Genomic DNA, 25,838 nt, shown 5'->3' with positions numbered 1-25,838 from the left:
GTTAAAAAGAGAAGATATATTGCCAATCCTATGGCCATGCCTCTCTGCTAAATAATTTAAGATGTCACAAAAGCCTTTTTAACTGGAAAATAAAAACACTGGAATAAGAAACAAATGAATCAGGTGGAAAACATTACCTTTATAATACAATGAAAATAAACTAGAACAAAAATATAAATTAATTAGTTTTAGCTACATTTGGGGTCAAATAGCTCTTTGTGTATTATCTTACAGATAAAATACCATTTAATGCATTTTTTAAAAAAGCATATATGTTAGTTTTTAAATCGCTTTTGGGTTATAACATTTTTAATGTGAGGATCATAGGTAAGTATACAATAAGGTAGTATATTTCGGTGTCACTACTACTTTTTTTTTTTTTGAGACAGGGTGTCACATTGTAGCCCAGATTGGAGGGCAGTGGCATGATCTCCACTCACTGCAACCTTCGCCTCCCGGGTTCCAGTGGTTCTCCTGCCTCAGCCTCCCAAGTAGCTGGGACTACAGGCATGCACCACCATGACTGGCTAATTTTTGTATTTTTTGTGGTGATGGGGTTTCACCATGTTGGCCAGGCTGGTCTCAAACTCCTGACCTCAAGTGATCTGCCAGCCTCAGCCTCCCGAGACTACTTTTTAATTACAAAACTATGGCAGGATTTAGTAGTAGCTTTTCTCTATGTAATTTCTTTACACCTGGATTTTTTGCCTGATCTTACATTTTCTTCCCATATCTGTAGTTCTCGCATCTGTTTGTTTTTTGAAAATTCTATCTCCAGAATTTGGACCTCCTTGTAAAATAATGTTGAATTTTCTTTGCATTAACATCACTTGGATGTTTAATGTGACCTTCTACTGTTAGAATATGTTTTGTATTCAACATAAATCATTGTGATCGTTTCAGTTTCTAGAAATATCCCTTTTCTTTTTTTTTTTTTTACAACTGGGTTCCATTTGTTGCTTTAAAAAAAAAATGCTTGTAATGAATCTAATTTTCCTCCAAGGAAAGAAAATTTTTTCTTGGTACCATTCATTTTGTACAACCAAGGAAGAGTCGCTGTTTTAAGTGACCTCCTGGCATGTTTGCTTAAGGGTCCAGGAAGTGCCTGCTCTCTGTGGACACTGGGGCAAGATGCTCTCTTCTGTGTAGAGCTGCCTGAATTGACTGATGCTAAAGTCAAGCTCTGTTAAATAGAGCACTTCCTTTCTGTGAAAAGATTTCTCTTTCAGATCTCCTGCTTCCTCTTCTGGGGAGGCTCATTCTCTGATCTGCACTTGAATATGTGTTGACCTACAGGTCTCTTAGGTGGATCTACCTCCATTCTCTGTTAGTTTTCTTCCGGTGTGATGTTGCTTTTATCACATTTTCAGAAAAAGGCCAGTTTTTCATCTTCCTTTTCTCTGCTGAATGTGTCAGATCCTAAAAATATTTCCCTGAAGCGTTGTTACTGAGACCTCTGGTGTTACCATCTCATCCTGAATGACCACAGAAAGAAAATGTTTCTTTTTGTCTACAAGAGTTGAATTAAGTTATTTTAAAAGCAACACATGAACTTGCTGGAAAATATTATGTCAACTGAGGTAGAAGTAAAACAGAGAGCATGTCATGAATTTCTATGATCAAGGAGAGTAGCATATGGTCCTATAATTGTAGAGAAACAGCCAGAAATAACATCCTCAGGGCATTTAGAAATATAGCAGCAAGAGGGTGTAGAGCAATGTCATGAGAGATTAAAAATACTGATGATACCTGAGGAGACCTGGCAACAAAATCATCTCTCTCCTTTAGAGCTATTTCCATAAATCATTGGGGAAAAGCTATCGATTGCATTGTATTGTATGAAAGATGTGTTTTTGTTTTATGCTTGTTCAAAGTAAAATATTTTCTTTATGCTATGAAAGCCAATACAAGTATGTTGACCAAAATTAAATAAAACAACAAAAACCTGTTTGCTCTTTTATTTTCTAACTCATTCCTCAATTCTGCTGCTTAAAGAAGCCTTCTTTCTCTGATGAATCTCTCCCCCTTACTTCCTTCATCCAATCAGTCACAACCATTGCCAATTTAATCTTGAAAATGCTTCTGTTCTGTTCCCACTGGCATTCTTTTAGCAAATTACCAATGAACCTGAAAAGGAGAACAAAGAAGATGCATTTAAATGAATCAATAATAATATTATCAGAAAAAAATGAGAAAATATGGTACAATCTGCTATTGAAATTAGTTTTTAAAGTGAGTATAGGAATAAGAAAAGGATTTACCCAAAGTTTATATTATACAGGGTTAAGATGCCAGATGCCAAAAATAGTAGCTAGATTAAGCCTTCTTTTTTTCTTTTGTCTTCTGTCAGGAAGAAGTATATTCAGCTGGGAATATTCTTTTAAAAGAGAAGTAACAGCTAACCTATGTGAAAGAGAATGAGTGCACCTAGCTTTCTGAAGGTAACGTTTTTAGTCAAAACACACATTAATGTATGGAATTCATACCTAAGTGATGATTTCTCATTAACTTCTGAGGACACTTAGAAAAAAGCAAAAGGATACTCTCCCTAAATAGCCTATCTCAATCAGTAATACTACCTTCCCACTTCCCACCCAGCCTAAGTCAGCAACCTGAACACCATCTACTCATCTAGTTTCCTCTCCAGACTTAGCCAAAAATGATTTGATAAACTTGCCCTGATGATTCTACTTACCAAACACCTTTTACATAAGTTATTTTGTTTTCTTTCAATAACAACAAACTTATTAAAGACTACAACAGTGTGATACATTTTTATTTAATAGGTATTTATTATATGCCTACTAACATGCCAGCCACTGATATAGTGCTGTACATACAGAAGAGAAAAAAATATTACAAAGTTCTGCTGTCTTATGGAACTTTTAAATAGTTTCTTCAGCCTTGTGTCTTCCAATATAGCCCCCAAACTGCAGTCAAAGTGGTCAATGCCCAAATTAGAGCAATGTAGTAGGTTACCCAAGACCATCTAGGAATATGAATACTCAAGATGAAGATTCAAAATCACACTTAAAACTCTACACTCAAAAAAATACAAACAAACAATAAAAACAACTCTAAGTACAAATTTCAGCTCATTTATACTCAATACAGTAAAAATTATGATGATCTTGGTGGAAACTATAATATGTCCCTTGCTAATATCTCCAAATTCATCTTCTGCAAGAATTCTACAAACATCCTATGCTTACATTTTTTTTGAAATATCACAATAAATTCTTCTGACTTTTTATAATCTGCCATATAATTGTCTCTCCTATTATTTCTTGTTAATTCCCAAGACTCTACATAAAGTTATTATTTCTTGATAATTTTTCCCAGTCTACAGCAATTGTTCACTGAGTTAGAATCTCTCCGTATTTGTATAGCTCCCTAGACATACATTAATACAAAATATAGTATACCCTATTATAATTTTTATTTGTATAAGCCTGTTCTACAAATGTATAAAGTCTGAATGGTCTGAATGTAGGAATAATGTCCTGTTCACTTGTGTATGCTCATTACCTAAGCCAGTACATAGCATATATTAAGTAGATGTATAATAAATTTTGACTAAATAAATGAGTCAATGGGTACATTCAACCAGTAAACTCTTACTTCATCATTCGTTTATCCTAAAAATTTGACACCTCTTATTAAATCTTCCAAGTTTACCGGGGCCAATTTACTATGATAAATCGTTTACAAATACACTATTTCTCAATGCTTAATTTTAATTTCTAAACACAAAATATCATACTGATTAAATACTTCTTTAGTTCATTTGATGGTAATAGATACATAAAGTGAAATTATTCACATTAGGAATTAGCAAGATTCTTTAAACCTCTCCAATTTAGTGATGAAATCTCAAAGCCAAAACTTTCTTGTTGCAAATATTAAAAGTTAGTTCTTCTGTCATTAGATGTCACAATTTTAGCATTTACACAACATCTGCCTCAAATTAAAAACTCAAATATATTTTCTTTAAAGTACATGACCGAACCTTGAAGAAACTAAAGAAAATCACAAGATACAATGTATTTTTATTCATTACATCTACAATAAAGAACTCAACTTTTTGGTGAAGTCTCTCATACATTTATTCCAGGTGTGGCTATTCAGATTTTTGCCTTACATTTTCCAAATTATATTTAAAAGTTCCAGATAAAAATGCATTTTAAGACTTCCCAATAAAGCATTATACATCTCATTTGAAAATATCTTCATCAAATACTGTAAATATTGTACTGTGTTAAGAAAGCAGTTTCTGTTTTAACAATTTCAGTTCCTAAGTGTTGCCAGGGAAGTTTATCTAAAAACTAACAGTTATATAATTAATCAGTATTGAAACTTTACTTATTCTGTATCTAGACTGAAAGAGGAGGTATGCAAATTAAAGCACTTTTCTTTGGGAAAAAATATCTATGGAAAATAATACAAATATAATCTTAAAAGAAAACTAAGCTCCAGCATCAGCATAAATAGATATGGTTTTCTTGCTTTTAATAAATGAAAGAAAACATTCATATTGGAGATGCCTGAATTTGGTAGATAATTTATTTTAATAAGATTTAGTAAACACAAACACACACACACACACACACACACACACACACACACAAGTTCCTGATGCCATTTTTAAATTCAGGTTGTTTTTAAAACATGAGTAAACTAAATATACAATGAAGCATATTGCTACCTGACATTTTGGTTCAATAATATTCAGGGGATTTGCCTGAGTTATAGATAATCATAGAGAGCATTAATTTTCAATTATTAAGTTATGAAGTGACAGCATACAATATAGAAACTAACTCCACTCTTTTAGAAGGCGAGGCTGTTCCATTTTAGAAGCATATTAATTTGTACAATCCACAAGGGGCCCAGGTCACCACTGTGAAACGTAATCAGTGCAGTTAAAATAGGATAGCTTGCTCCATTGTAACCTCCCTTCACTTCTTCCTAATAATTACCTGAGGTATTTTGGGGTTGGTACTACATATGGAACTATTTCCTTACCAATTTTTTGTTCTATGTTATATGCTAAAAGTCCCGTGGAAATCACACCAGAAATTTAAATATAACAGCTACGGAGGGGGAAACATTTATTTTCTTAATTCATAAATAAAAGAAGTGTGTGTTTGTGAGTGTGGGTGAAAGAGGGACAGACAGAGATAAAGAGAGAGAGAGAAAGAAAGAGAGAGAGAGAGAGAGAGAGACTTGGTAATATTATGACCATATCCAGAACACTGAATGTTCTCCTTCCCATGAGCAAGGGTGATAGAAGCAGCTAGCAAACAATATTTCATCTTAAGAAACATACAATTTATGTTTTCACTCCCTCCGTTGACTTCTATTTTCTCAGGTCAGGAAAATTTTTCTGATTTTTGTTTAAGTTGGAGGAATACTGTAATGCTGAGAGTAAAAAGCCTCTAAAACTTCAGAGTCAAGCTTTACATTCTGAAGATTGAAATATATTATGTTTATCTTATAGCACAGAGAAAAATAGGATTCTCCAGTCATAATAATAGTTTTCATTGCTACAGTTAAATATTAGGTCTTGCATCTGCCATTTTTCTGATTCCCAGCTTTGTCGCTGTTGTTTTATTTGTAAAATCATTTCATTGCGTTTCACAACACAATTAAAAGAGAAAATCTAGCAACCAAAATCACGTCTTTACTTTTGGAAGTTTCAATCTCAAGATAATGAAATTGTCTTTGCTCAAATTTTTTCTGTAAAAAAATTCATAATTGCCCTTCTTTACATTTTGAGGTCCACGGAAATTTGTGTTAACAAAAGACACAATCGTCCAGGCATGGTGGCTCATGTCTATAATCCCAACACTTTGAAAGGCCAAGGCGGGAGGATCACTTGAGTCCAGATGTTTGAGACCACCATGGGCAACATAGCAAGACCCCATTTCAACAGAAAATTAAAAATTTTTAAAAATGTAGGAGAGTATGGTGATGCATGGCTGAGTCCTAGCTACTCTGGAGGCTGAGTTGGTAGAATCACTTGAGCTTGGAAGTTTGAAGCTTTAGTAAGTTGTGATAGCGCCACTGCACTCTAGCCTGGGTGACCAAGTGAGCAAAAACAAAAACAAATGACACAGAATTGAGAATTGTACAGATTCATATGGACTCAGAATAAACTGAGTAAATTAAACAAACACTGTAGTAAAATTTGGTAAAGTTGGTAAATTATGGCAAATGTAACCCATAGATCTCTCATTATTGAGTTGAGTGGTTAAGTGTGTGTGTGTTTCTTACTGTGTTATTTAACAATTATACCCTATTATTTTGAGACAGCTCTGTTTGATATTAGCAAAGAAGATCTGTGTTTTATATCAATGTTTAGCTTGATAGTTTCATTTCTCAAAATGAGAGGGGGGAAAAAAAGAATATACAGAAATTGATTTCCAGCCTGGATGCTGCATTTCTCTTTGCTATCTGATTGCATATTAAAGGTTCTGCAGAAAGGGAAAAAGAGAATAAAGAGAGGAAAATATTCAAAAGAAGAAATCATGAAAAGAATGATACTTGAGACCTTGAGAAAACTTTCAATGTCAAAAACAAAAAAATTTCATTCAGAAAATGGGAAAATCAAGTTTAACTTATTAAAAGATTATGTTGCCGATTTAAGTAATTAGTAGAAAATGCACAAAAAAGAAAATGGCAAATATCCTTTCTCTCTGACATCATAACTTTAGTACAGTTAATTTTTTCGAAAAGCCAAAGTAATAATGATATGATATTTACCAGATTAGTATTAGACTGGCAAAATTTTATGAAAAAAATCTATAAAATTTGTCAAAAGGCCACCAATATTTTAGATTTTAAAGCATACGTTTTCTTCTTACTATCTCACTACTCTTCTGTGTTTCTTTCGAACACCTTTTCCTCCATTTATTTTTCCTTTGAACTTCTCCAATGTTATCCTGATGGCTTACTTCACTTGTATAATCTCCACTTAACCTTTTCTATTGCACATCCGAAATGAAATCAACAACAGTCAATTTGTCCAAGAGAACAAAGGGAAGATGGAGCAGAAAACATGCCAAGGAAATGTGTGCTAAGAATATGGTAATTGAACAGATGTTAAACTACATCAGAAAAGATCAAAATGTATTAATAAATCAACCAAACAGAAATCATACAGACAGAAAGCAAAAAGGTGTTGTTTCAACTGGGTAAACACGCCTTTTTTCTTTCTTTATCATTCCTACTATTAAACATATGCAGCTCCTTAAAATGTTTTATGAATTTCCTAAGTGATATATTCAAACTACAACCTGAGTCTCTGCTAACATCTAAAGTGCTAATTAAATGCTAAAGAAAAAAATTATCTCCCAAGCCTATACAGTCAGTGATTTTGATCAACAGACATTGTGCCAATTGTTAATATATTCAAATTTTTTCCATACTGGTTGATTTGCATAGTATTGGCCAAAATGTGCAGTTAATAGGCCCTTGCTGAGATGCTGCCAGTGGTTGTTAAGTGCATTAGGGTGACAGGGGCATGAGTGAATACATGTTTTATGTTCCCCACTACTCCAAAGAAGCTCAAATCCACTGGGGGCAGTGGAGCAGGTGAAAAAACATACAGCTTTTTCAGAGGCATTATCAATAGTGGCCCAGGTCTCTCTGGGATGAGTCATTGCAGAAGGTACTGACACAAAGTATGTACCATCCAGGACAGGTGGCAGGGCACCTGGCCGCCCTCTGGCTGCAACAATGTGCCAGGTGCTGGGAAAATCAGAGGGTAAATGTTCTGGAATTCCTTTTCTCAGATTATGTATCAGATAAGGGCAGGTTTTACCCAGTGATGTTCTTTCAAACAATTTTGAAAAATCAAGAAATGATTTGAAAATTATTAGAAGGATTTGATTAATAATTTGCACTGCAATATATACTTTTGGTAATCGAATTTATGATATATGAAGTCCAGTTTTTAAAAAGTGCTGTAAAATATGGAAGGTGAGAATCACATGTGGCTATTTAAATATGAATTTAAATGAATTAAGGTTAAATAAAATTAAAATTCAGTCCTCAGTCACACTAGCTACATTTCAAGTGTTCAATAGCCACATGTGGTTCGTGGCTACTATATTGTTCTGTGAAGAAACATCTCCATCATTGTAAACAGCTCTTTCAGCACAGATTTAAGGATTAAAATGGAATATATTATTATTTGTATGTAATAAATTATATATTAATTTATATTATTATCCCGATTGTGAATATTTTAATATATATTTGGCATATAATTAGCAAATCATTGCTAGGCAAGGGTGCCACTTCATTGTGAAGAAATTGATTTAAAAAAAAAAACTAAGCATTTTCAGAAGTTCTTTTGTTAGGCCATATAAATGTATCTATAGAATATCTACACTCATTAACAGTGCTCAGTGTCTATCTTGAAACACATGGGAAATATTACCACCTTTCTCTCTTTGAAAAAAAGTCCTCAGCACCTCAAAAGCTTTATTTTTTTCACTGTTCATATTATGGCCTCTGCGTTTAAAAAGCTCTTGGCCTTTGCAGTGGTCTGAATTATTAAAAAAAAAACAAAACAAAACTTTACAGTTTTTCCACTTGATAAAGCCAGTTAAAGGAGAATATTTCAGCCCACATCCAAAGGCTCCATAGCTATATTACAGAGAATTACAGTATCTGAGATTTTTTTGTTCTAATTTATTGCTACAGATTTGTTTTCTGGTTTCCATTTACATGAATAGCAATATACAAGTATCACTATTTGAAAATTATTATTGTCTTGCATAGATGTTAACAAGTGACATTATTTCCTAAAGAGTAGACACTATTTTTTTCTGATGTTTTCACAATAATCTATTATATCTCAGAGTAAACACAATTATTATTCAGACATTCAGACTTCTATATCTATGACAATTGTTAAAAAAGACAGGCCTTAAGGAGATTACTTAGAGAGTTTAGTATTTCCCCATTCAGTTCCAGGAAGTGGAGAGTACACACAGAAGCCTGTTTTTTTGTTTTTTGTTTTCTTTTGTGTTGTTTTGTTTTACTTCTGCCAAAGAAAGCTAAAGACGTGAAGTTGTGCTGCTAGCTCCATGCTGAGGAATAAGTCCTGGAGAGGCAGCACATGGGGATAGGTCTGCACCCCATGACTTCATGTGTCAATCAATTCATGAGTGTTCACCAATTGGAGCTAAGCTACACACAATGCCCAGCCATGGGTTCATCTTAGGAACCGTATAATAGGACCAAGCATAGTAGTTATTCAACAGTCAAAAGCTAACGTCAATATCAACAGTTCTAGGCATCGTTGAAGAAGTAAAACTACCAGTTAATTTAGAGGAACACTTTGTAGATGTAATTAAGAAATCCTCAGTAGGGATGTAGCTATGAAGAATGCCCCTTACCCCTACAAACACAAAAAAGTGTCACTTAGGATAAATTCAGTTTTAAATATCTACCAGACCCAGCAACTATGAAACCATCTGGAAAAGTAAACAAATATGCCATTTTTCTTACTTTTCTTCTGATTCCTAGCTCCTACTCTAAAGAAATAGGAAAGTGTTTATATAAATTTCAGAAAAGGTGAGGAGCATAGAAAGAAACAGGCAACTGTTTTCCTTTCTAGACACCACGGGGCTGCGCATAGCCTTTTCTACATGAGAGGAGAAGGAATAGCTATAACTCTAAGCAAAGCTAGAAACATTATAGGAAACTGAATATTCTAAGAAGGCAGTTGAAATTGTCACTTATAATTTCAAGTTTCTTTTCATTTTTATTAAACAATATGTTTTTTGCTTAAAGATAATAGGAAAAAAACATACAAAATTCATGAGTTTTTACCCAGGGATAATGGGTAAATATCCCACAGTAAATATATTTTAAAGAAACATTGGAAAACAAAGTAGAATTGCTTTTTGATTGAATTTTATGAGACATATTTGTTCCAAATATAAGTTACAATAGGGTTGAATGAAAGATAGAAGGTGGCCTCTCTGATGTGTAGTATTCTATATTTCAATATTGTCAACATCTAAAACAATGCTACGTTATAACAATGATAATAAAGAAAACATAGAAATCATTCCTATCCTCTAAGAGCTTATTAACTGTTTTGTTTTGGTTTCACTGGCGTGTGAACCAACCCCTTTCACATTCTACTGCCAAGCAAATTCTCATTGTTTGGAAACAATCCTACTCTCCATGAATATTTTGATGTTTCTGCATGATCAGGAATGAGTGATTAAATGGAAAGCAGGATTTGGAAGTTAGAGATTGTGCATTACTCTGAGACATTTGCTATTTGCTTATGTTTGTAGGAGCACCTACCCTATCATCCTCAGAGATAATGTGTTTACATTCCAGAGCAAAATGTCTCCCTCTCACTCCGTCTCTGGGTAGGAGGTGGGGTACCCAATGCAGGTTTTGCATCTGTTTATTTTGTGGTTCTTCCCCTGGGGTGTAATTCCTACAACATATCCTGGTAACCTCTGACTCTTACTGTCTTGTCCCACAGGGAATTGGAGTATGGGGATCTATTGCCGCTAAGATTGCTCTGTGAGTAAACAAAAGGTTGGTTCTTTGATCCAGAGGTCTAGGATTCCTGTGGGGTAGGGATGTGGGGAGTTGAGAGAGAGAAATAGTGGCAAGCTTACTTGTTAGTTTAAAAGTAGGGTAATATCAAAGACCCTTCAACCCTTCTCAGTTTTGTACTTAATGTTTCTACTCTTATATACAGACAAAAAAAATTTTGACACCTAGTCTCACTCTGAGGCCAAGGCTGGAGTGCAGTCGTGTAATCTCAGCTCACTGCAACCTCTGCCTCCTGGGTTCAAGCTATTCTCCTGTCTCAGCCTCTCAAGTAGCTGGGATTACAGGCCTGCACCACTACACCCAGGTAATTTTTTTATTTTTAGTAGATAAGGTGTTTTGCCCAGGCTGATCTCAAACTCCTGGGCTCAAGTGATTCACCCACCTTGGCCTCCCAAGGTGCTGGGATTACAAGCATGGGACACCACATCAGGTCTCTAATTAATATTTTTAACAATGTCTTTGTCAGTTTTCTAGATAAACTCAAAGAAGAGCTAAGTACTTATTTTGATTCTATTATATACCTGAAACCATTATATTCACTCCCTCAATCCTTAAACTACATTTCACTTTCCTATACTTTCCATCAATCTGCCTCCAAGCCATGCTAGTCTCAACACATCGTTTGTGTTCCCCGTACCTACTACTCATAAGATATGAAATCAGCTCAAAATAATGGTTGCCGTCTTTGAGCAGTCAGAATATAGCCTTGAGAGTTGCATGAGAAAAGAGGAAAGGTAGATGTGATTTCGACCCAACAGAGGAGAAGGGTTTAAAGGTTGATTACATGTATTACAATTTAAGTGTTATTTTAAAGACTACCTATCACACCATCTTAGATCCCTTCTGGGTGGGTATCCTAAAGCCACTTGGGATTCACAGACCAGAAAATACTGCATGGCGTTTCTTGTGCACAGACAGCAGTGCTTCAGTTTTTACACATTCATGGATTACGTTAGGTGGTCTTGGTCTTCTGTTCTGAAAACATTTGAGCATTATTTAAAGAGAGAGTCTCTGGCACTGCTTTTGATATTTTGCTTCCATTTGCAAAAGCTAGAACATAATGAAAATAAAGCCATTTTCCCCTCCTCTATTCTGCCTTTGCTTTCATGTTTTCCCCAGTTCTATGTCTCTTGCTATGCAGTATAGCTCATAAAATCAGTCAGAGCCAGGGCTCCTAAATGTCACTTGGGTTAGGACTTACTTTTGGGCTACTGTTTTGCCACTGATTATATAAGACAATTCTAACATACTCTGATAACATATAGGATATTCATAGGAGTCTCTTTTTAAAGCAAACTAGAATGATAGTAATATATTAAAAATTACTTCCTTGAAACACCTAACATCACTAGAGTTGGTGAATTACATAGGTTGCCATCTAGTCTTAACTTTGCTTCCAACAGCTCATAATATGATCTCTGTTAGCAATTTACCTACACTGTGCCACTGTTTGCTCAGGTATCAAATGAGGGCGTTGGATTGAGGTTGCTCGATAGCTTCAGTAAATACAACTGTATTTTCAACTTTTCTTATTAGCCTTTTTAAGAAAAAAAATGTATCCAAGACTCCCAAGATTATATACTCACAATGTAATTATCATTTTGGTGGTTTTTTCTTTCTCTGAGATCAGTCAAGCCATTTCTTTAAAAAGACCTGTGGGGTCTTTGTTGGCTGCTGATGTTCTTATAGAATTTTTTTTTAATCATGCCATAAGGCATAATTTCTTATTTGCTATTTGATATAGTTGGGCTATGTTCCCCCCAAAATCTTATCTTGAATTGTAGTTCTTATAATCCCCATGTGTTGTGGGATGGACCCAGTGGGAGGTAATTGAATCATGGGGGCAGTTACCTCCATGCTATTGTAGTGACAGTGAGTGTGCTATCACAAGATCTGATGGTTCTATAAAGGACTTTTCCCCTGCTTGGATCTGCACTTCTCCTTGCTGCTGCCATGTGAAGAAGGATGTGTTTGCTTCCCCTTCCACAATGATTGTAAGTTTCTTGAGGCCTCCCTAGTCATGCTGAACTGTGAGTCAATTAAACCTCTTGCCTTTATAAATTACCCAGTCTCAGGTATTTCTTCATAGCAGCATGAGAATGGACTATGCTGCTATTTAAAGGGACTCAGCAGTAAAAAATATAATCCAGATCTAAGAGCACTAAGCATAATTCCCTCAGGGAACAATTGTACAGCAGCCCTCCATCTTGGTCTTGCATTTTAATGTTATTCTGTTTTTATTATTTTTTAATTCTACATTCTCTGAACTATTTTTCCTACAATTGCAAAGATTACAGTGTCCAGTGAATGGATACTATCCCACATTATTTGTGGAGCAAAATATTGCTTTCTATACTTCTCATTTAGGGAGATCAGAAGCTACAAAATAATTTGACAAGGAGTAAATGCCAGATGTGATCTTTCCTAATCGATTAATAGACACACACCTGCTTCTCTTAAGCCACAAGAAGTATTAATGTAGACTTACCAGATGCTTATAGTGGATGAAGGTTAGTGAAGCAGCAAAGCAAAAGGTTCCATAAGCCGATTCCTCCCTAGGCAACAGCTAAAGATATTTTTGCCTCAGGACTTTCATAGGAAGAAAAAATGCCATGAAGGAAAAAGAATTTGAGAAATTAGAAGAAAAAAATAGAAAAAAAAGAAAAAAGGTAGGAATCTGTTTGTGATGAACATGAGCTGTATATAGAGAGTTATTCTTTTTCAAAACAATCATATTTTTCCTCTCTAAATAGAAAAGATCTTTCCATAATTCTGAGGCATTAATGGTATAGTCCAGAATATGTCTACTCCTATGACTTTTCTTATGATCTTGGGCAATTAGGATTGTTCCAACACAGTCTTTTGTGCATATGGCTTTTCCACACTTAAAATATGGCAGGTCACGTCTGTAATGCCTGGCTCCTTCCACCTTGTAAGTCTGAATTACAGTATAAGTTTCAGTCTAGGGCCAAGTTGAGAAGCTACGACAAGCAGTCTATGTTGTTCCAGGAAAATAAGTAATTAAAAAATATTGTTCTCTTATGAGAATATAGTTCTGTCTTTAACATCTTTCATTATATTACTATGATTCTCAATAAAGAGGCTGATGTCTTGAAAATCACTGCTCTCTAAAACGAAGGAGCCTCAGAGCAGTCACCGTTATCTTTGTACTAAGATGGGGATTAATTTTTCTTTGAATAGGTTTTTGGGCAAATAAGCAACTGGGATAATAATGTATAGGCATTTGAATATTTCCAGGTGAACTAACAAGTAAGTTATTCCCTTACATTTCTTTTAAGTTCAAAATAATGTAAACATGGGTCATTAGGCAATAGAAACCTAACAGGTTTTACACTTTAGTTACAAATATATAGCTTAGGAAATTTTACAGAATATTGATAAATAACTGATATATAAAAATCAATAAATGCAAAACTGTTTATTTGGTAACAGTTAATACAAGTGAGTTTGAAATATGTTTTCTGTATAAGTACGGTGAAGATATTTACCCAGCATTGTCAACAGAAAAATTCATATGACTTAATATTTTGCCATTCAATGCCCTACTTACATAATTTCTACATAATATATTTTTAAATATATATTTTTAAGATAAGAATGGCCTACAAATTTTACATTTAGAAACATATTTACACTGTCTTTTGCTATTCAGTTCCTGTCTGTTCCCTAACTTCTTATCAGGTAATTATATAGGAGAAAATATTATTTTCCAGTTGAATTCTTTAATGAATACACTACACATGGCATATTACCTACCTGTATCAGTTCTTTTTCACACTGCTATAAAGAACTTCCATGAGGCTGGATAATTTATAAAGGAAAAAGATTTAATTGACTCACAGTTCTGCATGACTGGGGCGACCTCAGGAAACTTACAATTATGATGAAAGGGGAAGCAGGCACCTTCTTCACAAAGCAGCAGGAGAGAGAGACAGCAAGAGTGGAACTACCAAACACTTAAAAACCATCAGATCTCATGAGAACTCACTCACTATCACAAGAAGAGCATGGAGGAAACTGCCACCATAATCCAATCACCTGCCACTTGGTCCCATCCTTAAAACCTAGGGATTACAATTCGAGATGAGATTTGTGTGGGGACACAGAGCCAAACCGTGTCACTACCTCACTTTTATTTGAATATTTATTTATTTATTTTAATTTTATTATTATTATACTTTAAGTTTTAGGGTACATGTGCACAACGTGCAGGTTTGCTACATATGTATACATGTGCCATGTTGATGGGCTGCACCCATTAACTCGTCATTTAGCATTAGGTATATCTCCTAATACTATCCCTCCCCTCTCCCCCTACCCCACAACAGGACCTGGTGTGTGATGTTCCCCTTCCTGTGTCCATGTGTTCTCATTGCTCAATCCCCATCTATGAGTGAGAACATGCAGTGTTTGGTTTCTTCTCCTTGCGATGGTTTGCTGAGAATGATGGTTTCCAGTTTCATCCATGTCCCTACAAAGGACATGAACTCATCATTTTTTATGGCTGCATAGTATTCCATGGTGTATATGTGCCACATTTTCTTAATCCAGTCTATCTTTGTTGGACATTTAGGTTGGTACCAAGTCTTTGCTATTGTGAATAGTGCCGCAATAAACATACGTGTGCATGTGTCTTTATAGCAGCATGATTTATAGTCCTTTGGGTTTATACCCAGTAATGGGATGGCTGGGTCAAACAGTATTTCTAGTTATAGATCCCTGAGGAATTGCCACACTGACTTCCACAATGGGTGAACTAGTTTACAGTCCCACCAACAGTGTAAAAGTGTTCCTATTTCTCCACATCCTCTCCAGCGCCTGTTGTTTCCTGACTTTTTAATGATTGCCATTCTAACTGGTGTAAGATGGTATCTCATTTTGGCTTTGATTTGCATTTCTCTGATGGCCAGTGATGATGAGCATTTTTTCATGTGTCTGTTGGCTGCATAAATGTCTTCTTTTGAGAAGTGTCTGTTCATAGCCTTCACCCACTTTTTGATGGGGTTGTTTGTTTTTTTCTTGTAAATTTGTTTGAGTTCATTGTAGATTCTGGATATTAGCCCTTTGTCAGATGAGTAGGTTGCAAAAATGTTCTCCCATTCTGTAGGTTGCCTGTTCACTCTGATGGTAGTTTCTTTTGCTGTGCAGAAGCTCTTTAGTTTAATTAGATCCCATTTGTCAATTTTGGCTTTTGTTGTCATTGCTTTTGGTGTTTTAGACATGAAGTCCTTGCCCATGCCTATGTCCCGAATGGTATTGCCTAGGTTTTCTTCTAGGGTTTTTATGGTTTTAGGTCTAATATTTAAGTCTTTAATCCATCTTGAATTAATTTTTGTATAAAGTGTAAGGAAGGAATCCAGTTTCAGCTTTCTACATATGGCTAGCCAGTTTTCCCAGCACCATTTATTAAATAGGGAATCCTTTCCCCATTGCTTGTTTTTGTCAGGTTTGTCAAATATCAGATAGTTGTAGATATGCGGCATTATTTCTGAGGGCTCTGTTCTGTTCCATTGATCTACATCTCTGTTTTGGTACCAGTACCATACTGTTTTTGTTACTGTAGCATTGTAGTATAGTTTGAAGTCAGGTAGTGTGATGCCTCTAGCTTTGTTCTTTTGGCTTAGGATTGACTTGGCGATGCAGGCTCTTTTTTGGTTCCATATGAACTTTAAAGTAGTTTTTTCCAATTCTGTGAAGAATGTCATTGGTAGCTTGATGGGGATGGCACTGAATCTATAAATTACCTGGGGAAGTATGGCCGTTTTCACGATATTGATTCTTCCTACCCATGAGCATGGAATGTTCTTCCAATTCTTTGTATCCTCTTTTATTTCATTGAGCAGTGGTTTGTAGTTCTCCTTGAAGAGGTCCTTCACATCCCTCGTAAGTTGGATTCCTAGGTATTTTATTCTCTTTGAAGCAATTGTGAATGGGAGTTCACTCATGATTTGGCTCTCTGTTTGTCTGTTATAGGTGTATAAGAATGCTTGTGATTTTTGCACATTTATTTTGTATCCTGAGACTTTGCTGAAGTTGCCTATCAGCTTAAGGAGATTTTGGGCTGAGCTGAGACTATGGGGTTTTCTAGACATACAATCATGTAATCTGCAAACAGGGACAATTTGACTTCCTCTTTTCCTAATTGAATACCCTTTATTTGTTTCTCCTGCCTGATTGCCCTGGCCAGAACTTCCAACACTATTTTGAATAGGAGTGGTGAGAGAGGGCATCCCTGTCTTGTGCCTGTTTTCAAAGGGAATGCTTCCAGTTTTTGCCCATTCAGTATGATATTGGCTCTGGGTTTGTCATAGATAGCTCTTATTATTTTGAGATACGTCCCATCAATACCTAATTTATTGAGGCTTTTGGCATGAAGAGTTGTTGAATTTTGTCAAAGGCCTTTTCTGCATCTATTGAGATAATCATGTGGTTTTTGTCTTTGGTTCTGTTTATAAGCTGGATTACACTTATTGATTTGCATACATTGAACCAGCCTTGCATCCCAGGGATGAAGCCCACTTGATCATGGTGGATAAGCTGTTTGATGTGCTGCTGGATTTGGTTTGCCAGTATTTTATTGAGGATTTTTGCATCAATGTTCATCAGGGATATTGGTCTAAAATTCTCTTTTTTGGTTGTGTCTCTGCCTGGCTTTGGTATCAGGATGATGCTGGCCTCATAAAATGAGTTAGGGACGATTCCCTGTTTTTCTACTGATTGGAACAGTTTCAGAAGGAATGGTACCAGCTCCTCCTTGTACCTCTGGTAGAATTTGGCTGTGAAGCCATCTGGTCCTGGACTTTTTTTGGTTAGTAAGCTATCGATTATTGCCTCAATTTCAGAGCCTGTTATTGGTCTATTCAGAGATTCAACTTCTTCCTGGTTTAGTCTTGGGAGGATGTATGTGTTGAGAGATTTGTCCATTTCTTCTAGATTTTCTAGTTTATTTGTGTAGAGGTGTTCATAGTATTCTCTGATGGTAGTTTGTATTTCTCTGGGATCGGTGGTGATATCCCCTTTATCATTTTTTATTGTGTCTATTTGATTCTTCTCTCTTTTCTTCTTTATTAGTCTTGCTAGCGGTCTATCAATTTTGTTGATCTTTTCAAAAAACCAGCTCCTGGATTCATTAATTTTTTGAAGGGTTTTTTGTGTCTCTATTTCCTTTGGTTCTGCTCTGATCTTAGTTATTTCTTGCCTTCTGCTAGCTTTTGAATGTGTTTGCTCTTGCTTTTCTAGTTCTTTTAATTGTGATGTTAGGGTGTCAATTTTAGATCTTTCCTGCTTTCTCTTGTGGGCACTTGGTGCTATAAATTTCCCTCTACACACTGCTTTGAATGTGTCCCAGAGATTCTGGTATGTTATGTCTTTGTTCTCATTGGTTTCAAAGAACATCTTTATTTCTGCCTTCATTTTGTTATGTACCCAGTAGTCATTCAGGAGCAGGTTGTTCAGTTTCCATGTAGTTGAGCGGTTTTGAGTGAGTTTCTTAATCCTGAGTTCTAGTTTGATTGCATTGTGGTCTGAGAGACAGTTTGTTATAATTTCTGTTCTTTTACATTTGCTGAGGAGTGCTTTACTTCCAACTACGTGCTCAATTTTGGAATAGGTGTGGTGTGGTGCTGAAAAGAATGTATATTGTGTTGATTTGGGGTGGAGAGTTCTGTAGATGTTTGTTAGGTCTGCTTAGTGCAGAGCTAAGTTCAATTCCTGGGTATCCTTGTTAACTTTCTGTCTCTTTGATCTGTCTAATGTTGACAGTGGGCTGTTAAAGTCTCCCATTATTATTGTGTGGGAGTCGAAGTCTCTTTGTAGGTCTCTAAGGACTTGCTTTATGAATCTGGGTGCTCCTGTATTGGTTGCATTTATTTGAATATTTAAATGAAATGGTTAGTATCTATGCAAATTGGCAAAACACTGCAAATTGTCCAAACACAGCTTATACATTTTATCCCAGACATATTGTTAATTGAATAGTAAAATATACAAATAAAACAGAAATCTTATCTGCCAGAAAATTTAGAAAATAACATTTAAGAAGATTTAATTATGCAAAAATTATATTGTTTATGCCTATTAAAATATTAATGATCAGTTTTAAAGTGTGGAGAATTGCTGCTTTTGCATTTGCTATGGTTTGAATGTGTCCCCCAAAGTTCATGTGCGAGAAACTTAGTCCCTAGTGCAACAGTGTTGGGAGGTGGGGCTTAATAAGTGACTGAGTCATGAGGGTTCTGCCTTCTGGAATCAGTTAATATTATTTCAGGAGTGGGTTAGTTGTCTGGTGAGTGGGTTTGTTATAAAAGTGAGTTTGGCCCCCTCTTGCTCTTACTCTTGTTCTCTCTCACTCTCTTGTTCTTCCACCTTCTGCCATGGCATGATGCAGAAATGCCAAATGCCAGCACCCTGCTCTTAGACTTCCAAGCCTCCAGAACTGTGAGCCAAATAAATTTCTTTTGTTTATGAATTACCTACTCTGTGGTATGCTGTTACAGCAAAACAAAATGAACAAGACAGCACATTAAAAAATAAATGAAAGGGCTAGTATTACTGGTGGAAACTGAAACGGGATTAAAATTCTTCTTCCCTCTCTGTGAGACAGTTTCTGTTTCTATAAAATGTACATTATATTGGTTGAATGTTAAATCTTTTCCACATGTAGATATCTAGGAATATCTATGCTTAGGATATGCTTGCTCATACTTGATTGAATTATCATTTTAAAGCACATACAGAATATTTTCCTAAGTAGTTAACAAATTTTAAATTATCTTTATTATAATTCATCCTCAGTATAAACAAGTTATTCAAGAACATTTTTCTAACATAATGACTAGGGTGCAATTTAACTTAAGAAGCAATATAGAAAAATATCACACCCAGAATTCCCACACTTTTTGCAGTCTCACAGAACCAAGATTAAATCCTAGCTTCCAGCCTCAGCTCTCAGTAACAAGAAGATGAAAAGAAAGTGCAAAAGTAAAATGCTAAGCATGACAAGTACTACGCAAGTTCGAAAAATTAAAAAAGGGAGCATTTCGTCTCCCTCTTTTCTTGTTTCTCTTTCACTTGACATTTTTCCCCAGTTTCCACCATCGGCGCACTTTTAGCATTCACCTACATAGGTCACCTACAGTCGTCATCTACAGCTATATTTCCTGAAATAAGAGTTTTGGTTTTGTTTCCTTATTCCTTAAGTCTCCACTTTAAATCTATTCAAAGAAAAGTTTCTGACCTTATGATATATTCTTCAGTCTGGCCACTATTTCCACATTATCAGCCTGACATGTATTAAAATACTTACTAAATAGTAGACACTGAATATCTTTGAAATGTTGGGGGAATAAATGAAAGAGAGAGAGAAATGTGTGTGTATATGTGTGAGAGAGAGAGGTAAATGAGAGAGAGACAAGAGACAGAGAGAGATCACACAGGTGGAGATCTCTGTAAACTGTTACCTAATGATTTGAGAAATATTTTTTCAAAAATATCAAGACTATGCTGTATATTATGTTTTTTATCCTAGAAGTTCATTTAGCATTTTATCACAATTTTGTTATGTTTTTGAAAGCATATTAATTGGCCTCAAATTAGTGCTAGAATTTAATTTAGTGCCATCATCAACAAATATTCTTTGTGCAATAATTTAATCAACAGATATCTCTTGTGGAATTTCAGCTTTGTGTGCTCGTGTGTATGGGCATATATGCACACGTGTGTGTTTTGGCTATTGAAAATAATCTTTCCACAAATATTCTTGCAAATGATGTTTGATTACTTCCCTAGGAGACAGCCATTGAAATAAAATTTCAAGCTGAAAGCCATGGATATTTCTAAGCTTCTTTATAAATAGTGTCAAATTGCTGTCTATAATTTTTATGCCAATATAAAGTAACTCATAGTTTAGGAAAAACAGGTTTACCATGCCTTCTTCAACTACATGAATTGTTTTCGTTTCTTAATTCAAAGGGAGCATAAAACTTAAGTAGGTCTCCTAGATTTTGGTATTTCTTCTGTTGCCAAGTGATGTGCTAAAATATTTTGCCTTTACTTCCATCAGAGAATTTTCCCTTCTTTACTGATATATAAGATCATTTTATTAAAGATAGAACACCTTTGTTCATATAGGCTTCAAATATTTATTTCTAATTTGCTATATGCCTTTTAATTTGAGGCATGTAATATTTGGGCATGTAATATTAAAACATGTAAAAATGTACTTACGCAAATACTTTTCAAGTTTCTATGCCCCTTTTTTTGTGCTTTTGCATTATATTTACTCTTCAACTTGACATTCTCTAGTAATCTACAGCTAAACAAAAACTCCAAATCACTAACAGCAAATTAAACATGAATGTAGCTCACTCAACAAACATTTAGCAGACTTATCTTCACTATTAGAATTAAAACATGAGATTAAAATAATTGTGTTTTATTACAACTTGAAAACTTTTGCTTCCTAACAAAGATGTTTTGTCAAAGTACAAAGTCCTTCTTTAGATAATATAGAGATAATCTCTTATGCTTTCTCTTGCTTCCCCACCTCCAAGCAAGCTCTTCCTGGCTTCTTGTCCTAAGCGCAACTTACTCTCTCTTTGTAAAGTCAGGGTCAGTAAAAACCTTATTCTCCTAGAAGACATGGGATCTAGAGAGAGTACACAGCTGGCATGCATCTGGGGCCTACCTGCTAATACACTACTTTGCAAAAATCAAGTGGTATGTCTTTCTGCTATGAAAGTGGATGCTCATTGTATTTAGATATACAAAAATAAAAAGAAATACAGAAATATTTTTGGGAAATGTATGTTTAATAATACAAAAAGAACACATATACCACTTAATACATTTAGGCTATTACATAAATATTAAAAAGAAATATATAGTTATTTTGGGGAAAATGTATGTTTAGTAATATAAAAAGAACACCCATACAGCTACTAGACAATCAGTTCCCAAATTCATGTTAAATAATTGCTCTGAGTTTTTCCTCCTTTTATTCTTCCTTTCTTTCTCCCCACCTTCTTTCTATTTAAAAGTTGAATTTTACTGCTTTTTGTGTATAGTATTGTTAGGGGTTTTGCTTTATTTTTATCCAAATACCTTAAAATGTACCCCAGTACATTTATTAAAAAACCATATGTTGGCCAGGCATGATGACTCATGCCTGTAATCTCAGCACTTTGGGAGGCCGAAGCAGGCGGATCACGAGGTCAGGAATTTGAGACCAGCCTGGCCAACATGGTGAAACCCCATCTTTACAAAAAATACAAAAATTAGCCAGTCGTGGTGGCACATGCCTGTAGTCCCAGCTACTCAGGAGGCTGAGGCAGGGGAATTGCTTAAACCCAGGAGGTAGAGGTTGTAGTGAGCTGAGACTGTGCCATTGCACTCCAGTGCCTGGGTGACTGAGCAAGACTCTGTCTCAAAACAACAACAACAACAATAACAAAAACCCATATGTCATGAGTGGTTTAAATTCTCAATTTTATTATACATGTAAGTCCCTTCTAAAGTCCTTTTCTGGAGCTTTTTGTCTGTGTAATGGATATTTTCTTACAGGAATTCACTTTTCAAATTAGTCCATCTTTATCACATATTTATTATGTAGAAAAGCATGTAACTTCATATTTTCAAATTTGATTATTTTTAACTATTTTTCCACATTAACTTTACAATTGTTTTCTATTTCTTACCCAAAATACCTTAATATTTCTTTAAGTGCTCATTTATTTTGTTTAAAAATTCATTATTTATTTCTAAAATTGTTGGATTGTGGTCAGAAATTTATATACACAATTCTAATTGGGAAAATAACAATTTTTCACTTTACAGTACACATACATTATGAGTGTTTCTAAATATTACATTGATGCTTGATTATTCTTTGTTAGTTTTTACATTATATTATCCTGTTTTTCAACATCTTTGTTTCTGCTTTTGGGTCAAATAATTAAAAAGTATAGGAAGATCATGTTCTACAATGCTGTTTCTCTGTTTCCTCTTTCATTTCTTATAATTATTTTTTGTTAGTTTGTTAATGGTATTCACTACTAAATCTTCACAACTTACATGTTTATGAACTTTATATTTTCAACATATAAAAATTATTTTGGGCTATGCAACAACTTTTGTTTTAAATTTTTCTAGAATTACTATTTCATATTTTACTGTCTTCTGCTTTTATTTACTTGGCTTTTGACTTTTAAAATCTTCCTATGCCTTTTTGACTCAGGTGTATGTTTTGACAGTGTAATGCTTTTGTCTATTTTGTTTGATCCCTACTTTAAAACCTTTGTCCTTTGATATGAGGATATAGAGAAATGAGTGGGCCATGCCTGTATTCCCAGTGCTTTGGGAGATTGAGGCATGAGGATAACTTGAGCCCAGGAGTTTGAGACCAACTTAGGCAACATAGGCAACATAGCAATTACTTGTCTCTACAAAAAAATTTTTAAATGTAGCCAGATGTGATGGCAGGTACCTGCAGTCTTAGCAGCTCAGGAGGCTGAAGGATGAGGATCCCTTGAGCCACGGAGTTTGAGGCTGTAATGAGCTATGATTGCACTACTGTACTCCAGCCTGGGTGACAAAGTGAGACTTTGTCGCAAAAAAAGAAAGAGAGAAGGAAAGAAACAAAGAAAGAAGGGAAGAAAAAAAGAAAGGGAGAAAAAGAAACAAAGGAAGAAAGAAAGAAAAGAAAGAGAGAAAGAGAGAAAGAAAGAGATAGAGGAGAGAAGGAGAGAAAGAGAGGAGGGAGGGGAAGGAAGGGAAGGGAGGGAAGAGCAGGGGAGGGGCAGGGCAGGGCAGCGCAGGGCAGGGCAGGGAACTAGGGAAGAGTTAGGGAACTCCGAGAAGCCAGGTATTTTCAAGACCAACCAGACGCAGATTCTGGTCCTTCCTCTAGGATGATAATGTGACCTTGCTGTGACTGAAATTCTTTTAAGAAACAGGACAGGACAATATTTAACAGGACAGGATGATATTTATAGATTCCCTTAAAAGGAAACACTTAGATGTTTAGAATAAGTTATGCTAGGATCATCGTTTCAGTACCAAGAGGTATTGAAAGAATTAAGATTTCTGGATGTGTCTAAACTCTGTGTATCTTGCACAGTGTCCCTAACAACTTCACACCCTTGGCCTTTCTTAGGAATTCTAAAACCAGAGGAAATTGTCATGGATCTGTTACCTCTGATTTTATCCTATGTTACCAACCTACATCTCGAATGATTACTAATATATTGCATTATTATTAAATTGGAAACTATTAAACACACAATGATTGGAAGAAAATGGTTACTGCCTGCAGAAATTTCTATTTATTTTTATTTACCAAAATCACTTAAATATTTGGTTTTATGTCATTTTACCTTTTCTTAATATTTCATGGGATTTATACCTAGTCTCTTTAAAGTATTTTTATTTTACATTTTTATGGGTTCATAGTAAAAGTACATATTTATGATGCGTATGTGATGTTTTGATGCAGGCATACAATGTGTGATAATCACATCAGAGTAACCGAGGTATACATTACCTCAAACATTTATCATTTCGTTGTGTTAGAAACTTTCCATTCTCGCTCTATATACCTATTCTTATTCAATTCTATTCTTCATCTTCTCCTCATTCTCTTCCTCCTGCTGCTACTTCTGTTTTCTCTAATCCAGTAGGATTTATCATCCATTTTTAATACTAATAATGGCCGTTTATAATAATTTTTATTAGCTTCATAGTGAAATAACACTTATTGATGCCATTAGATCATTACATTGACTAGGAAGTGGTAAAAGTATGAATTTAGTGCAGACATCAGTAAGGTCAGGATGAATATAAAACTTCTACTGTAACAAATAAAAGAATAATAAGGATACAACTCAACAGTAACATATACAACTTAATTTAAAAATGGGAAAAGGTTTTGAATAGATATTTCTCCAAAGAAGATAAACAAATGGACAATGAGCACATGGTAACATGCTCAACATAATATTATTAAGGAAATGCAATTAAAATCATAATAATATACCAATTCACACACATTAAGATGGTGATGATATACAGGCATGCATACATTCAAAAAGTCGAACAGAAAATAACAAATTTCAACAAAAATTGGAGAAATTGGAGCTCTTCTGAATTGCTGGTGAGAATATAAAATGATGCAGCTGATATGGAAAATCATATGGTGGTGACTCAAAAAATTAAACATAGAATTAGCATTTGATCCAGCAATTCCACTTCTGGGTATATCCTCCCAAGATTGAAGACAGTTACTCCAACAGATATTTGTACATCTATGCTCATGGCAGCATTATTTTCAATAGCCAAAAGGCAGAAGTAATCCTAGTGTCCATGGACAGATGAATAGAAGAACAAAATGTGGTATATTCATACAATGAAATATTATTTGGCCCTAAAATAGGGAAGGACGATCCAGTGTGTGCTACAAAATGGATAAACCTTGAAGACATTATGTTAAGTGAAATAACCCAGTCAAAGAAGGAAAAATACTGTATGATTCCACTTATTTGACATACCTCACTAGAGTAGTCAAATTCATAGATAAAGAAAGTAGAATGGAAGTTGCCAAGGGCTGGGAAGAGAGACAATGAGGACCTATTGTTTAATGGGCATGGAGCTTCAGTTTGAGAAGATTAAACAGTTCTCTAGATGGGTGGTTTTAATTGTTGCCCAACAATGTACTTAATGCCACTGAAATGTAAATTTAAAAAATGTTAAATAATAAATTTTATGATATTTATATTTAACCACAGTAAACACAATTCTGATATTTAGCTAGAGTTAAATAGAGGGACATAGGCTTTAGTCAAATTTCTGGTGTCTGGTATTAATCTGTTTTGATGTCTGGATTGAAGGAAAAATTCTTGGTAATTCACCTTCTTTTCATAAAGTATGGTGGAGAAATTAGTCTTTACTGTAGTCTTTAGTTGACTCCTTATTGAAAAATCATGGATGCAATATGGCCACCACGCAGTGCTCACTCCTGTGGCTTTTCCTGATCCAGCTACTTACCTATTCCTATCTTCAAATGCTGGTTGCATCATGCTTCAATCTTCCTCTTCTACCAAAGGGCATGCCTCATTTATGTTAATTATGGTGACAAATGAATATTTAAAAGAAATCAAGAGAGCATTTGAGGGTCAAAATGTGCTTAGCCAACTTGAAAAGCAATTTGCAGTTTTCTAGTGCATTCAGAC

General features: G+C 35.0%; 1 long non-coding RNA gene across 2 annotated transcripts in view; it reads right to left on the bottom strand.

The window, feature by feature from the left end:
- LOC129143513 (uncharacterized) overlaps positions 1–25,838 on the bottom strand; it is a 469,878-nt gene that overhangs the window by 45,723 nt on the left and 398,317 nt on the right. The window contains exon 4 of one of the 2 annotated variants that reach the window (XR_008547024.2): positions 1,946–2,127. This is a non-coding gene — a long non-coding RNA (uncharacterized LOC129143513). Of the gene's footprint in view, positions 1–1,943; positions 2,128–25,838 lie in introns of those variants that run through there. The other variant, XR_008547023.1, reaches the window with a different exon arrangement.

The sequence above is a fragment of the Pan troglodytes genome, chromosome 2 (genome assembly GCF_028858775.2).
Source record: "Pan troglodytes isolate AG18354 chromosome 2, NHGRI_mPanTro3-v2.0_pri, whole genome shotgun sequence".
Lineage (NCBI taxonomy): Eukaryota > Metazoa > Chordata > Mammalia > Primates > Hominidae > Pan > Pan troglodytes.
This window is presented reverse-complemented; position numbering and strand designations above follow the sequence as displayed.